A 14998-nucleotide genomic window follows, 5' to 3' on the forward strand; every position below is an offset into this window, starting at 1 on the left:
CCACTAAGAAAAAGAAAGAAAAAAAAAGACAAGTACAACAATTCCAGACCCAACCACAAGATTGCGGAATAATGCACAGCATGTGAATCCAGAAAAGATTCACTCAGCAAAACTGCCTTGTTGTCTGAGGCATTCCTTGCTTCCCAGAGGACTGCCCGACTGCTTGAGGCTTGCCTTGCTGCTTGAACCCAGGATTACGATAATGGATCCAAGGGTTTGTGACTGGCCTCTTGTGTGGGCTAGGGGGACATAACAAGCTCCAGAGACCTTGAACCTTGTACCTGGCCTCTGCTGAAGTGAGTCCTAACCCCAAATAGGTGCCCCTCCAGTCATAGACTGATGATGAAGCATGCCACCAACTAGGTTGGTGGGTGAGGGCTTCATGTACACACCAATCAGGTGCCCCCTGACAAAACTAGTCGGAGTCCATATTTAATAGTCATATAAAGCTAGTCTTCTTTGATAATACATATTAACCCACGGGACACAGACTAGCTTTCATGAACACACCAACCAGGTGCTTCATGAACACACCAACCAGGTGCCCCCTGACAAAACTAGTCAGAGTCCATATTCAATAGTCATATAAAGCTAGTCTTCTTTGATAATACGCATAAATACTTTACACATTTCCTCTAGGTTAAGCCAGACTTCTTTTTGTCCCAGGCTGCAAGAGGGTTAAGCACAAGTTTAGTGACTTTTATGGTTCACCCTGAAAATGATTGTGGTTGCTGCTTGAGTAGGGTGTTTAGCCTCCTCCAATCAATAACCGGATTCCTTACCCTGGTCTTGGTGCTTCAGACGCCAGGGCCAGATAGTCTTGGATGTTCTTTAGTGCTACCCCCAAACCCAACTGGGAGACTGGCAGGCCTAGCCTCCATCCCTGGTCACAGACAGAAGTCTTGCAGAGCTTCTTCTCCTTTCACAGCTCAGCTGGCTGCTTGACAGTTGACAATTCTGGGGTCTCGAGCTCCCCTTCTGAAAGCTCTTTTCCAGACAACAAATGTGATTTAGGGTCTGAGTTTTTAAAGTTTGTGTTGGGGTTGGGGGTTGGCTTCCTTTTGAAGAGCCCTCTATTATGCCCTGCCCTTTTTTACATTGCAGTTTGTCATAGGAGGAGCGCCTCCAAATCTGATAGGCCCACAACAAGTCATGGGAGTGATTAGAAGTTCACACCAAGCTGTCAGCCACAGTGATATGTGCATCAAAATGTTACCCCAGGGCCCCCACCGCTGCATTTTATGATTCTCTTATCAGCTCCACCACCCTTTGAAGTGTACTCAAGAGCTCCCCCTGCTCATAGGAACACAGCAATCCACAAATATGTCTGGGGGATTCCTCTGGCTCCTAAAGCTCCTTCAGTTAGCCGAGTCTCACAAAATTGAATTCGGAATCTTTAATGTATTGTTCCAATCACAGGAACACATATACCTAAGAACATACATACAAGATATATGCGCTATACAGCACTATATTGTAACTTGATGTGGGTCAAGGGTGAGTTTAGCACACAGCAGTGGAAGTTTACTTTACATGAGTGAGTGTTAGACCTGGCTTTTCCAGCGGGTTTATCCCCAGAAGTTTCGCTTTTGGGCCTCCTTTTTTGTCCCCTATAATGAATACCTGCTAGTTTTAGAAATGTGGATCCATGCCAAATTTGACATTTTGAAAGGAAAGCGAATAAAATTTAATTTTAACTGTTTTTAATTATTCCTTTATCAAATTGTACTGTGATAATTACTTGTACTTTTATGCATTTACGAAATACGAATAAAGTTATTTGATTGATTGATTGACCCTGCTGCGTTGGTCTTATGACCCTGGGCACTTTACTACTGCTGATCAGTGCTAAAGTGCATATTTTCTCTGTGTAAATCTTGAATATGGATTGGTGTTTTCATGATTGGCTTGTTTTACTTACTGTTAAGTCCCAAGTATACTGCACTGCGTGTGCCCAGACCTGCATGTCAAATGCCGCTAGTGGGCCTGCAGCACTGATTGTGCCACCCACACAATCAGCCTTTCAAAGGTGTTCCAGACTTTCCACTGCAGTGTCTCTGCACATTTGCTACAGCCATGTCGACCTCTCAAGTGCACCGACTTCCCAGGCCATAACCTTCCCTTTTATTGCATGTGAATCACCCCTAAGGTAGGCCAATGGTACCCCTGTGGACAGGGTGCAGTGTTTGTGAAAAGTATGATATGTACTGATGTGTGTGACATGTCCTGATAAGGAGTATAACTTTCCATTAGGAAAAGGTAGAAAGATGGAGTTTAGTATGTCTGAACTCAGAATATATAAATGCATATTTTAGGAAAGAAGATTTTTATATTGTGTGTTTGAAAATACCACTTTTAGAAAGTAGGTATTTTCTTGCTTAGCCATCCTGTGTGTCTCTGCTGGGTTGTGGATTGACTGTCTGGTTTTGGAGTGACAGGGGCTGGGGATGTGCATTCACTGTAGACAGCCACTGGGGGTGTTGAGTAGTGTCCTGCCTTTCCTGCTTGAGTCAGGACGGGGTTGAATAGACCTGAGCGGCATTTGGAGTACTGGGAGATTTCCTTGCATCTGAATGGGCCTGGTCGGCTTTACACAATGCTGTCTCCACCTCCTGCCGGGAAGCTGGACCAGGGAGGACAGAAATGGTTTTGACTGAGCACAGAGTCTCTCTGCCACAAGAGAACAAAGAGAAATTGAGTATAAATATTGAGTCCCAGACCCCAGAACTTTAGAATACTTCGGGACTCAAGAGGAACCTCTGCCAAGGAGAAGAGCTGGGAAGCCTGAAGGAGAAGTACTGCCCCTTTGCTGTGAGCTGTATGGGGTTGGCCTGCAGTGGCTGTTTGTTCCAAGAAGAGGACAAAGACTTAGCTGTGTAACCTGCTTGAAGAGGATCTCCAAGGGCTTGAAGTAGAGCTTACCTCCTGTTCTGAAGTCTCAGGGACACAAAGACTTCACTACCAGCTCCCCTGAACTTCATTGCTGGGAGTTCTGACCTGTCCCTGTGTTGGGCCTCTGGAGGTTGTTCCTGCTGCTGGGATCTGAGAAAAGAATAGCCACTAAAGAAGTGTGATGCATCCGTACTCTGTGTTGAAAATGTCACATCTATAGTTTGCTATGGGCAGAACCGTTTTTACATTTTAAAAGTCCTAGCTGGGTAACTGTATGATGGATTTTTGCTATTTTGGTCTTGTTTGGTTTAGATACAGATTACTTTTTTTCTAAACTGATGTGGTGTCCATATGTAGCATTTTCACTGCATTACTGAATATGTGCACAGATACTTTACACACTGGTTCTGAGATAAGCCTGTCTTCTCTGCCAACCTACCAAGGGAGTGAGCAGGGCTTATTTTAGAAGTGTTTCCCCCTTACCCCGACTAGGAAGGAGGGTCCCTACTTGGACAACCGTGCAAACCATTGCTAATAAGAGACCCTCATTTCTAACAGCGACCCTGTCGGCCTCACTCCAGTGACAGGTAGAAAGGCCTGTTCACTTCTGAGCACCTCATGGTATGCTGCCACCACATGCTGATTAACTCCTGGCAAAGGCGGTATCCTTTCACCACTATGAAGGTGGTGCTTCTAGGTGCCCCTTCCGGTCCCATAAGAACTTAATCCATGAAACCGGCCTAAGTCATGGCACACACACATGATCCTCGTCGTCCCAATGCAACACAAATCCGCAGCAGGGATCCAGATACCGTTGCGACTGGGGTACTCAGGGCGGGGTGGTCGTTGGTCACCATGCGAGGGACTTTTCCAACAATGTAGTTATCTGTCTACTTAAATTTGAATCATGTTTTTATTCTGAACCTCCTTTTTTTTCTTTACACATTTTAAATCTCTTTAAAAAAAATGATATAATGTAATCACTTTTTTGTAACAAACTGTTTCCCGGAAATATGCAATGCAATGCTTTTACCACTAATGCTTCGAACAAACATGATTTCTGTTAGGATAATGATATAATCATTTTTCATAGAGGATATGAGGACAACAAACAGTGACTTGAGCTCTGTAGGAGGAGCCAGCTCTACGGAAGCACGGTCGAATTCCAAATAAAATCTCTTATTGTGTTGTGGAACACACTGATTAGGTCTGGGAAGGCTGAGCGCCCCCATGAGGGCGTGTGTGATGCTGACACAGGGCCCAAGGCTCGGGCGTGGATCTGCTTGTCAATCACTCCACTGTGCGCACTCCCTGGGATGATGAGGTCACAGTGACCCAACCTATGCACTGGGACGCAGCGTGGCGCCCCACTCTTGGGTCTTGGGTGTGGTGCTCAGGCACTTGTGTCATAGCGCCTAGCAGCCGGTCTGTACGTACAGTGTCCCCCGCTGCTGCATCGACTTTCCTCCAGCCAAATCCGCCCTTGTTTATGAGAGACACTGGACACGGGTTCTGTGTGACGGTGATGTCATCTGGCCCCCAGCACTGCACCTCCCCCCCTTTCCCACTTTCCTGAAACTTCTAGCGAACCATCACAAATCTGATTTTGCAGAGTGACGATGCGCTGCTGGGCCCCTCTCTGTGGTGGTCCTACAGCCCTGCTGCACAAACAGGTACACTTTAGTCACAATGCCTCAGCAAAAATAATGTTAGAATTCAAAGTGCTTACTGCAGTGTTACTTTGAAGTGGTGTAATAATGAATGCTCTGATATCTCAGGTTATGCGGGTAAGTCACCTGCTGAAACCACAGTTGTGTGTGATCTTTCAACTGGACAGCACCGGTCAACTGGTTTCAAGTGACGCAAACATGTTATGCCTCATTCTGAGGCGCCACACTGCTACTCTTTCTGCAGCATCTCTGCCTCCCAGCCAGCAGTGGGGGAGCTGCAGTGCCAGACCAGAGACGCTGTGTTTGTCGGTCTCAGAATCTCATATCTAGTGACATCGATCTATGTCAGAGCAGCATCCGTGCAATTCACCGGCATCCATCCACCTGTGCATGCACCTGCGCGCGGACATGCACTATAATCCATCCGCAGAATCCCAAACACATAACACATGCACAAAGTTACCATTAATCACCCATACATCCATAAACTGACCATCACCCATCATTGAACAAACACATGCCAACAGTCTCCTTTCACCTACTCACCCTTCTATCTATCCACCCAAATCCAGCATTCAACCAAACATACATTATTGTAACTACCCTTCATGGACTGACACATAAGTTCACTGAGAAGCAAATCTGATGATCGCATCCATCAACCATCCTCAACAGAACATTCTTGTATGCTCCACTGCAGCAAAGGACAAGAAAGAAAACCTCCAGGAGAAGGGATTTGGAAGTCAAAGAGAGACAAGTGAGCACTGAGCAAGGCCTCAGGTTGCGCCAACTCGAACCAACAATACCAAAGACATGTTACTTTCACTGCTTAGACATGTCTATGATGGACAGATGTCCTCAAAGTCTAGACAGAATATTTCCAAAAATGTTTTGTTGATTCCTGCCTGTTTGCCCCAGGTATCTTCACGACCCACCCAAGTTTCTTCATACCCCCCAGACCCAGAAACCTGCAGCCGGGTCCGAGGCTCAGGGAACTTCAGAGTGTGGGGTACAGTTGGTGACTTATCCGGGTGGAACCTGGGGTGATCTCAAGATTGGAAAAAAGCAAGTCTTGACCAGGAACAAGATAAACAGGTCATGACCACGGAAAGGCTATTCCAGATTCAGGAGGCATATGCGGTAAGCGAGGCCAGGCCCATGCACAGAGTGACAGCGATGATGTATAGGCGTGGTCTGCCTCTAGGCCCTGCCATAACCCTAGGGGCATATAAATATATATATTTTTTAAACCACACAGCGCGGCAAGCCAACTTGCTGTGATGCGCTGCCTGATAGGGAAAAGGCAGAAATGACATTTTACTGCATATTCCTGTTTTTTTCCTGTGCTGGCGCGCAATATGCTGCCTAGTGCCAACGCAAGCATCCTCATACCGTGGTGCAAGGGTGCCTGAGCTGTAACAGAAAAACAATCCTGCACAAAACAATACTGGGAGGCACTTTCCTCGGATGTATGTCGTTACAACGCATACTTTTACTCCGCATACCATTACAACGCGGTATTTACAACGCATACCGCTACAACGCATAGCGCTTTGGGGTGCTGGATAGTGGTAAGTATAATTTACTATTCCAACTCCAGTCCCCGTGGACCCTAGGGAAGGTGTTGGATAGTAAATTAAACTTACCTCTTATCCTAGAGCGCCCCCCAGCGCAATGCGTTGTAACGGTATGCGTTGTAATGCCTGCGTTGTAGTGGTAGTGCGGAGTAAAAATTGCGTTGTAACAGGTGCATACCACTTTCCTCTTTCTAAGTGTGCAGTAAAATGCGGTACTCATACAAAGAGGAAGTAGTGAGGAAAAATAAAGATATTTCTCCTCTTTACGCCTCCCCTGGAAAGGTGTGGCATGTTGACGCATTCTCAGGTCCTCCAGTAATGATAAATCTGGAAATTAGTCAATATCCATGAGGGGATGCGCGGGAACACCCATCCCCTACCCATGGATTGCCTCCCTGGGGCAAAGTAAAGGAACTCAGCGATTTGCGCTGCGTAAGGTTACTCTAGATTTATCAAGCCTGGTGAGGCCACACAAGGTGTTCTTGCGTGACTTGGTAAATCTAATTAGGAGTTGTGTCACTTTTGCACCCCATTGCGTGGTGCAAGGGCAACACAAGTCTTTGATGAATTTGGTCGCCGGAGTGGGATTTCCTGATCTACCTACCACGGGCACCTCCACATCACCTGGTGCTGCCAGGTAGCCTGAGGGGATAGTTACTTTGTAATTAAAGACTTGGCATACTTGGGACCATGGGTTGGTAAATGCTGGGCTAGGACGGGGTTTTTCAAACACAGACCATGTTCAGTAAATTGTGCAACACGACTGGGTACACCATGTGGTAGCCATGCCAACGCAATCTTCTTATTTGATTCGGGACAAAAATAGAAATTCTTTCGATAGGTGCCTCCACTGCAGGGTTCTGTATGATTACAATGGTCCTGTACCAAGGCACATGGCCTGAATTCCTAGTCTATTGAGGAGTTGCCACAGTACAGCCACTTAGGGGTTTATTTACAAGCCTCTTGTGCTGCTGCATCACTTTTTTTTATTTACGCAGCTATGGCCGCACATTGCTCCATACCTAAAAAATGATGCATTGGGTCCAATGCATCTGTATGTAGAATCCTTACTCATATTATATCTGCACCAGGTATCATGTATGCAGGGCAGGCGTTCCCAGGGCCGGCTTTAATTCTGGTGGTGCCCTGTGCAACATATGTTGGTGCCCCTACCCCATGACTGAATGTATGACGATACAATGCAAACATTTACAACGCATGCCTTTACAGTGCAGTTTTTACATCGCAACATCCATTACAGCGCAAGATTTTACATTGCATGCCATCATAACGCATTTTTATAAACTACATTTACAACGCATTCAATTACAACGCATATTACTTTTATGGCAACAGTAGGGTTGGATAGTGTAGGAGTAAAAATTACTAATCCCACTCCAGAGAGTGCAACAGTAGGGAAAGCATTGGATAGCGTAGGGGTAAAAATGACTATTCCCACTCCAGAGAGTGCAACAGTAGGGTGAGTGTTGGATAGGTGAGGGATAACAATTACTATTCCTCATTACTTACCTTATTTGCCTTGTAATGGCATGCGTTGGTGTGACATGCGTTGTAATGACATGCGTTGTAGTGACATGCGTTGTAGTGACATGCGATGTAATGACTGCGTTGTAATGGTATGCAATGTAAAGGATGTTGCGTTGTAATGACTTTGTTGTAAAGGTACTGCGATATAATGACTGCGCTGTGAAGGTTGTTTCCCCCATGATGACCTTGCTACAGATTCCCTTGCTACCACCATTTGACAATGCCCCCCAAGTCTCCATAACCACTGCCTCTTAGATTCACTTCGTTTTATAGCGCCACTTATACCAGTTTAAGGTGTCAGAACATTTTAGATCACACATACATTGCATGGAGACAATCATACGTGTGTAAATCAGTAGAAAGGACATGTTACATAAGACAGAGGGCTTCAAGGTGTACGAGTCACATGTCATCCATAGTGGTAAGCAGTATTGTTTAAGAGTCTTTGGTCTGAAAAAGCACAAATTCAGAGTTTAAAACCTAACACCAATGTTAGGGGTTTTCTTTAATAATAAGAACTGATCTCTACCCAATGGAACCCTTTTTGCAATATTAGGATAAGCAAAGACTGGGCAAATAAACACATAGCTCTAATATATTCATTGTAGTTTGCATGCAGCTCTTTGAGGACAGTTAATAGCTCACTGCTCTATATGTGGATTTTAACTGCAAGTAACAAAAGGATCTCTCTGACAAAAGTGATGACCCGTTGACCTATTCATAGTGTATGCACTTTGTGATCTGAATGGGACACGTTCTTTGCAGCAGTCATATTAACCTTCTGCGCTATGATGAGTCAAAACTTCCTCTACAAGACAAAGCTTCAGTCTCTCTACAAAGAGCATTAATCCCCGGAGTTATCATGACATTTTTAGTGATGCTTGAAAATTGCTGGGTCAAGGAACGTGGCTTCTGGTGCTTTTAGAACAATAAACATGGCGCCAAACCAAAATCGGCGCCTGGGTGCAGTGGCACTGACCTAAAGCCAACCCTGGGCGTTCTCACGCAAAAAGCCACATAGATGTGGTGCAGTGAAATTTACAACATTTCATTGCATCAGTCCACAACTTGATTGTGTCAAAATCTCTAGGCCTGTTCGGACAAAGTGTAAGGAATAACACAGGGCTTTTACAATGGGACTCGCCCATGTGTTCTGACACATTGCAGGAGTTGCGTCAGTTTTTATGACCAACTCCAGAAATGTGTCACTTATGCGCCAACAGATGTGTCAGAATTTTTTATGTATATCTGTTAATCTTTGTGCCATGAAGCCCGGTATTGTAAATGCTTGCTGTTTCCCGCTTCTTACTTGGCATGTGGCGTAGAAGGACCACCTTTTTGATAAGGACTAAGGCCTAGATGTATCAACATTAAATTTTGCGATTTCTTAATATCGATTTTTAACGAATCGCTATTAAAAAAAAAATCGCAAAATGTGATGTATGTAGGAAATCGCTATTTTTTAGCGATTTCCTAATATTCCTTATTTGCGAAATCGCAATTTGCGAATTTGCAAATAAGGAATCATTTCCCATTCATTCCTATGGGCTAGGAGGCCCATAGGAATGATTGCGAAATAATTCTTAAATTGCGATTCGCAATTTGCGAATCGCAATTTGAGAATTATTTCAAGGGTGCAGGGGTGTCTCATGGACACCCTGCTGCACCCCTAAAACTTACATGTGTGTGCATATGGCGCACATACATGCCCTATGGGCATGTATGTGTGTCATATGCCACCTTCAAAATTGCCAAATTGTGAATTTTGAAAGGATTTCGCAAATTAACACCAACCTCAAGTTGGTGTTAATTTGCGATTTCTTAACCTGAATTCGCAATTTTAAAAAGCTTCATACATGGCATTTAAGGAATCGCAAAATTGCGATTCCTTAAATGCTTAAGTAAAATAAGGAATCACAATTTTTTGCGATTCCTTATTTTGCTAATTTTACATACATGCCAAAAGATGTAAAATGTCCATTTGCGATTCGTTAAAGCCGGAATTCTGCGAATTTCGGCCTTAACGAATCGCAAAAGGCTTGATACATCTAGGCCTTAATTGGAGCATCCCCCCGCTATTAACCCTTTTCTCATTTTATTCCCCCTTCTTTTTATAACTCTTGACAAATCTCATGTTTAATAACTTTTTACCCGGCTGTATTTATGGATTTTATCATCGTGCTTGTATGTATTTTATCTGCACTTTTATGGTCTATGACCGAAATAAAGTTATCAAATGAATGTAAATAAAGCACATTCATAGTGTTGCAAGGACATTTGACTCAGGCACAAGAAAACTGACGCATCAATGTGATGCATCCGTTTCTTGTAAATTAGGCCCTTCTTCTGCAAAGGAGCAGTCTTGATGGCAGATTATTTTAAAGTAAAGCAGTGCAGCAACTAAAGTTCATCGACTGCGTTGCTCTTTGCTGTGCTGCACTGGGGTAGAGAGCATCAGAGAGTTGTGGATACTAAGATTGGCGCTGCTGCGTCTGTCCTCTTCAGCGCTGGCACATGAACAGGATGCCTAGCGCCATGAACGCAGCTTTGCAGATGCAAAGGTATGTTGGTAATCTCTAGCTTAGTTCTGGTTCTATAATTGGGCCCTTCCAGTACGAAATACAATGCTTAGACTACCTTTCAAACTTTTCACACCCTGGAAGGGTGGTGTACAGTCAGCACATCTGTGAAAAGTTCGGAGAAATGAAAACATTTCTACTATTCAGTGCTTGCCACTTTTGCAAAAAACATTAATGGGAACGCCCGTGTACCACCCTAGGTAACAGACATCAGCACAGAGCATTATTTGTGTTACTTTTAGGGCAACTTTCCCAGCATACAAATCGTTTTGCACCAGGCAGCAAATACTTTATATAGACAGTGCACCGGTTTGTTTCACTTTGCACCAGTGCAAAGTCTTGTAAATCTGCCCCTTGAAGGCAGCAAGATTGAACCCAAAACTTATTATTGTCATTTGCCTCAAAAGAACTTCACACTCTGTGTGTTGCCCACTTTCCTGATCCTTGGTAAAGAGACACGCCGTAGGAACAAGGTGGAATATTTTAAGAACGCTCCTCGACACAGATTTAACCCGCAGCCCCTATTAAAACAAGTGTTCCCTTTTATTCCGCAGTCAGATCCAGAGAGCATCTGTTTTCTATGCACCCCTCCCATAGATTAGGTCTGCGGGAAACGCACTGTTACCGAGGCCCTAAAAGGCAGGTGCCTTGACGCATTTTTTGACCAGACTAAACGCTTCCTGTAGAGAAAAGAGGAGCGTATTTTAAATGATCCTATGGTGTTCACAAGCCCCTTCACTAGGACCGCGCCTGAATCTGTGCTAAATACACCTGTGTTGACCCTGAAGTCGGTTGCAGGTGTCTCAGTACCACGAGGACAGACAGGAGGTTTTCACCACGTGTGTCCTCATTTCCAATTCCGGGAAGCCAATTCTGTTCAGGCGCGCAGCCAGGTATGTCCGAAACCCGATTCGTCCGGCCAAGTGCCTGAATTCGCGGTGGACCAGGAGCTCACCATAGCTTCCATCCCCTCTGACCCACAGTGCTGCGGACTCAGCATATCTGCCATTGGTGAGTGCCAAACCCCCCCCACCCCCGGCCCCCCCATCAGTGACCCATGTGCTTTTAAGGCACGAATCATCCCCAGCTCTGTATGTTTTCTCTGCAGCCTGTGGGTCACTTGTAACCCAACCCTCAAAGCAATTATAAAATCCCAATAAAATATTTTGAACTCAAAAAGCAGCAGAGAGCAGCCCTGTAGAACCCCCTGTAGAAAGGCCCCTTTGGCTAAATGTGAAGGTCCCACCCCTCCGTCCCTCCAACCCCCACCCCCACACACATACACACATATCCGATACGGCGCAGCATGCTACTCACGAAGGCAAGCGCTACAGTGCACCACATAGAGGTCGTAGGCGCTATATAAATGTTACACCACAGGATAAAGAAGCCTCTGACATGGCACAATTCTAGTAACAACGTAAGGCAATACACGATAGGCACAGCTGACCCTGTAGCACGCGGGTGCCATTCACCCATCCCTCCTTTATGCGCACAATGCCTGTCCAGTCTCGAGACCCACCCATGCGTAAGCCCAGGAAAAGAGACTACATCTCCCAGCATCCTCAGTGCCATTGCTGGAACCCAAGGCCGGGCTGAATTTCGCGCTCATGAAATGGGGCTTTTTGCAGCTAGTGTACCATTTCGAATGATTACAATAAAATGATAAGATAGTTTTACCGGCGTCTCAATGTACACATCCTTCCCACTCAAAGGCTCTTCTAATGTAAAACTCTTACCTCTGTGTTTACATGCCTCTGGGCCTTTCCTTATGTCTGACGCGTTTGTGGGGCCGCAGTGGGGTTCCGTTCATCTGTCCACATTACAGTTGCTCCGCCGGTTCTCACGGGATAGTGTTACTGCGGCCGCCTCGACACTTTCTTCACAGGGCGCGAGAGGAGCGTGCATTAATATGGTGCGCTGCTGCGAGGGCCCGCGCGCCCCATTTATTGTCCTCAGAGAGGCCAGGTTTTTATTGCCTCCCAAGCTGCCACATTCCAGTGATGGCTGAGCTCGGGGCCCGCCCACAGATGCAGAGCACAGGCTTCAGGAATGACCGTCTCCCAAATATCACTCACTTGGAAAGTGGCGGGTCACGGTGTATATATTCCACCCAGCAAACAAGCAAAACCTTACAGACCACAAGGTGGGTCGGGGGGTGTCAACGGGGTCACAGGTGGATCTCCCGAGAAAAAAATCTGAAGTCATGGTTGGTTGGGCACAGCCAGGTCTTGGACAACCATACCCATTACCATTGTTGTGCTAAGGCCACACGTGTACCACGGGTGGGCACTATCTTGCCTTGGCTAGCCAACATATGCCACAAATCACTGTCAAAGCGCTACGACTCCTCGCCAGGGATGTATGACGTTACAACGCATACTTTTACAACGCCTACCTTTACAACGCAATTTTTACACTGCAACATCCATTACAGCGCATACCATTACAACGCATGCCATTACAACGAATTCTCTGATACTACATTTACAACGCATACCATTACAACGCATAACATTACATTGCATGTAAGGTAAGTGTTGGATAGTGTAGGGGTTAAAATTACTATTCTAACTCCAGGGGGTGCAACAGTGGGGTAAGTGTTGGATAGTGTAGGGGTAAAAATTACTATTCTAACTCCAGGGGGTGCAACAGTAGGGTAAGTGTTGGATAGTGTAGGTGTAAAAATAACTATTCTAACTCCAGGGGGGCGCAACAGTAGGGAAAGTGTTGGATAGTGTAAGGGTACTATGCGTTGTAATGGTATGCGTTGTAATGACTGCGTTGTAATGGCATGCGTTGTAGTGGTGTGCGTTGTAGTGTCATGCGTTGTAATGGTTGCGTTGTAAATGCATGCGTTGTAATGGATGTTGCGTTATAAAAGTTTTGTTGTAATGGTAGTGCGGTGTAAAAGTTGCGTTGTAAAGGTTGTTTCCCTCATGTCATGTATGCTGACAATATATCAAAACAGGATCACCTTTATCCTATGGCTAATATTATATCAAAAATGGCTGCCACGGAGTCCCAGGCTTACTAAGATTTTGCATCTGCGCAACATCACTTTATTGGCGTAACCCCTACACAAAAACAATTTTGGGATTTACAAAGCCACACAACTTCTGGATTGTGTGGCTTCAGGAAAAGAAAGGTTAACTCAGCGCATAGTGCTACCTTGTCTTACCTTGCATTAGGTAGGTGTTACATAGGTGGTGCATGGGGGCTCCTGTGCATCAACCATATATTTTGACGCAAACCCATATTTACAAATATCTTTATTTCTCCCTGTTACTTCCACTTTGCATGTGTGCTGCACACATACATTGAGAATTACACTGCACAAGGTTAGCTTTTGTGCAGGAAGGCATGCCTTCCTTCACTAAAGCTATCCTGACTACATCGCACACACCCTTGTGATATGACACAAAGGTGCCCGCATTGGTGCGAGGCAGTCCAAAGTGAGCTGGATGTAGAAGAGATCAGATCTGTGCCATATCTATGAAAATATGGTGCAGTTGTGGTCTCTCCCTTTCATGCAATGCACTTCACTTGCTGTGAGAAATGTTAGTAACTATACCCCCCGAATCTTGCAATAATAAGCACCATTATTTCAGCATTATATCCTGCATGGGCACATTATATCCCAGGCCACTGAAATTATGTGGTTGGGCGACCGATGTGATTTTCGCATACTTATAGATTTGCCACATTTGCCGCATAACCCTGATCTGCTGCATATTTTGCAGATTTGAACAACAAAAGCATTTTTCTGTTCAAACAGGTCAAAAGTTACTTAATAAAATCAGCGCCATGTGTTGCTGCGCAGTTGAAGGCCTTATCCAAAGGTTGACTGGTCACCTTTCTGTTGCTTATTGCTATATTTGGGTGTTACATTGGTACTAATGAGGTGCACCCAATGCTCAGACAGTGTAAAAGGTCGCATAATTTGCCTTTTCTTGCCACATAATTTACTCACCCCTGCCGCACAATTTGACCCTCTCCTGCGCATAATTCCAGGGGCCCTTATTACACCATAGCCCACAGCATCAGCATGACTACCCCGCACTGCTTTCACAAACCTTCCCACTGTAACACTATGACACAACCATTCTCTGCAATTAGATGTTGTTTCTCACAAAATTAGTTTTGCATGACATATCGGATTTAATCCAAGCATTGTTTTTTTACATTTCAAGTCCAATTTTTGATGTGATCAAGAAAATGGAGTAGTATACACCAATGGCTGAAAGAGTGCGCCTCCCATCAAGAAACACCTAGGGAAATATCGGCGCTTGAAATCCCAAAGCCTCGAGGCGCCACCTTGGTTGCACGTTCACCACGGGGGCTTAGGAGGCGCATCAGCTCTCCTCGTTGGCACACAATGGTGTGGGCAGTTCCCTTAGGGTACAGTTGGTGGCCTTCAGCAGCTGACAGGGGTCCGTGGCTTATTGCCAGAGATATGAGCAACCTTGCCAAGCACACGACGCGTCAGTGCATGCACGCATGTATAAAAGCGTATAACCTGAGCAGCATTCCTTTATTTTTGTTAAGACAATATTAATCTGCTGTGACATCCCTCAAAACACCTACACTACAAGGGTGACATTTTTCGAAAGCACAGCACCCTAGATTAGTTGATACGAGCCATTGTGTGCGAGGATAACCATGTCCATGGTGCAGTGAGGTAATCCATTTATAAAACAATCAATTTATAAAACAGTTGTGCGTTGAGTTG

The sequence above is a fragment of the Lissotriton vulgaris genome, chromosome 3_1, assembly GCF_964263255.1.
Source record: "Lissotriton vulgaris chromosome 3_1, aLisVul1.2, whole genome shotgun sequence".
Taxonomy (NCBI): Eukaryota; Metazoa; Chordata; class Amphibia; order Caudata; family Salamandridae; genus Lissotriton; species Lissotriton vulgaris.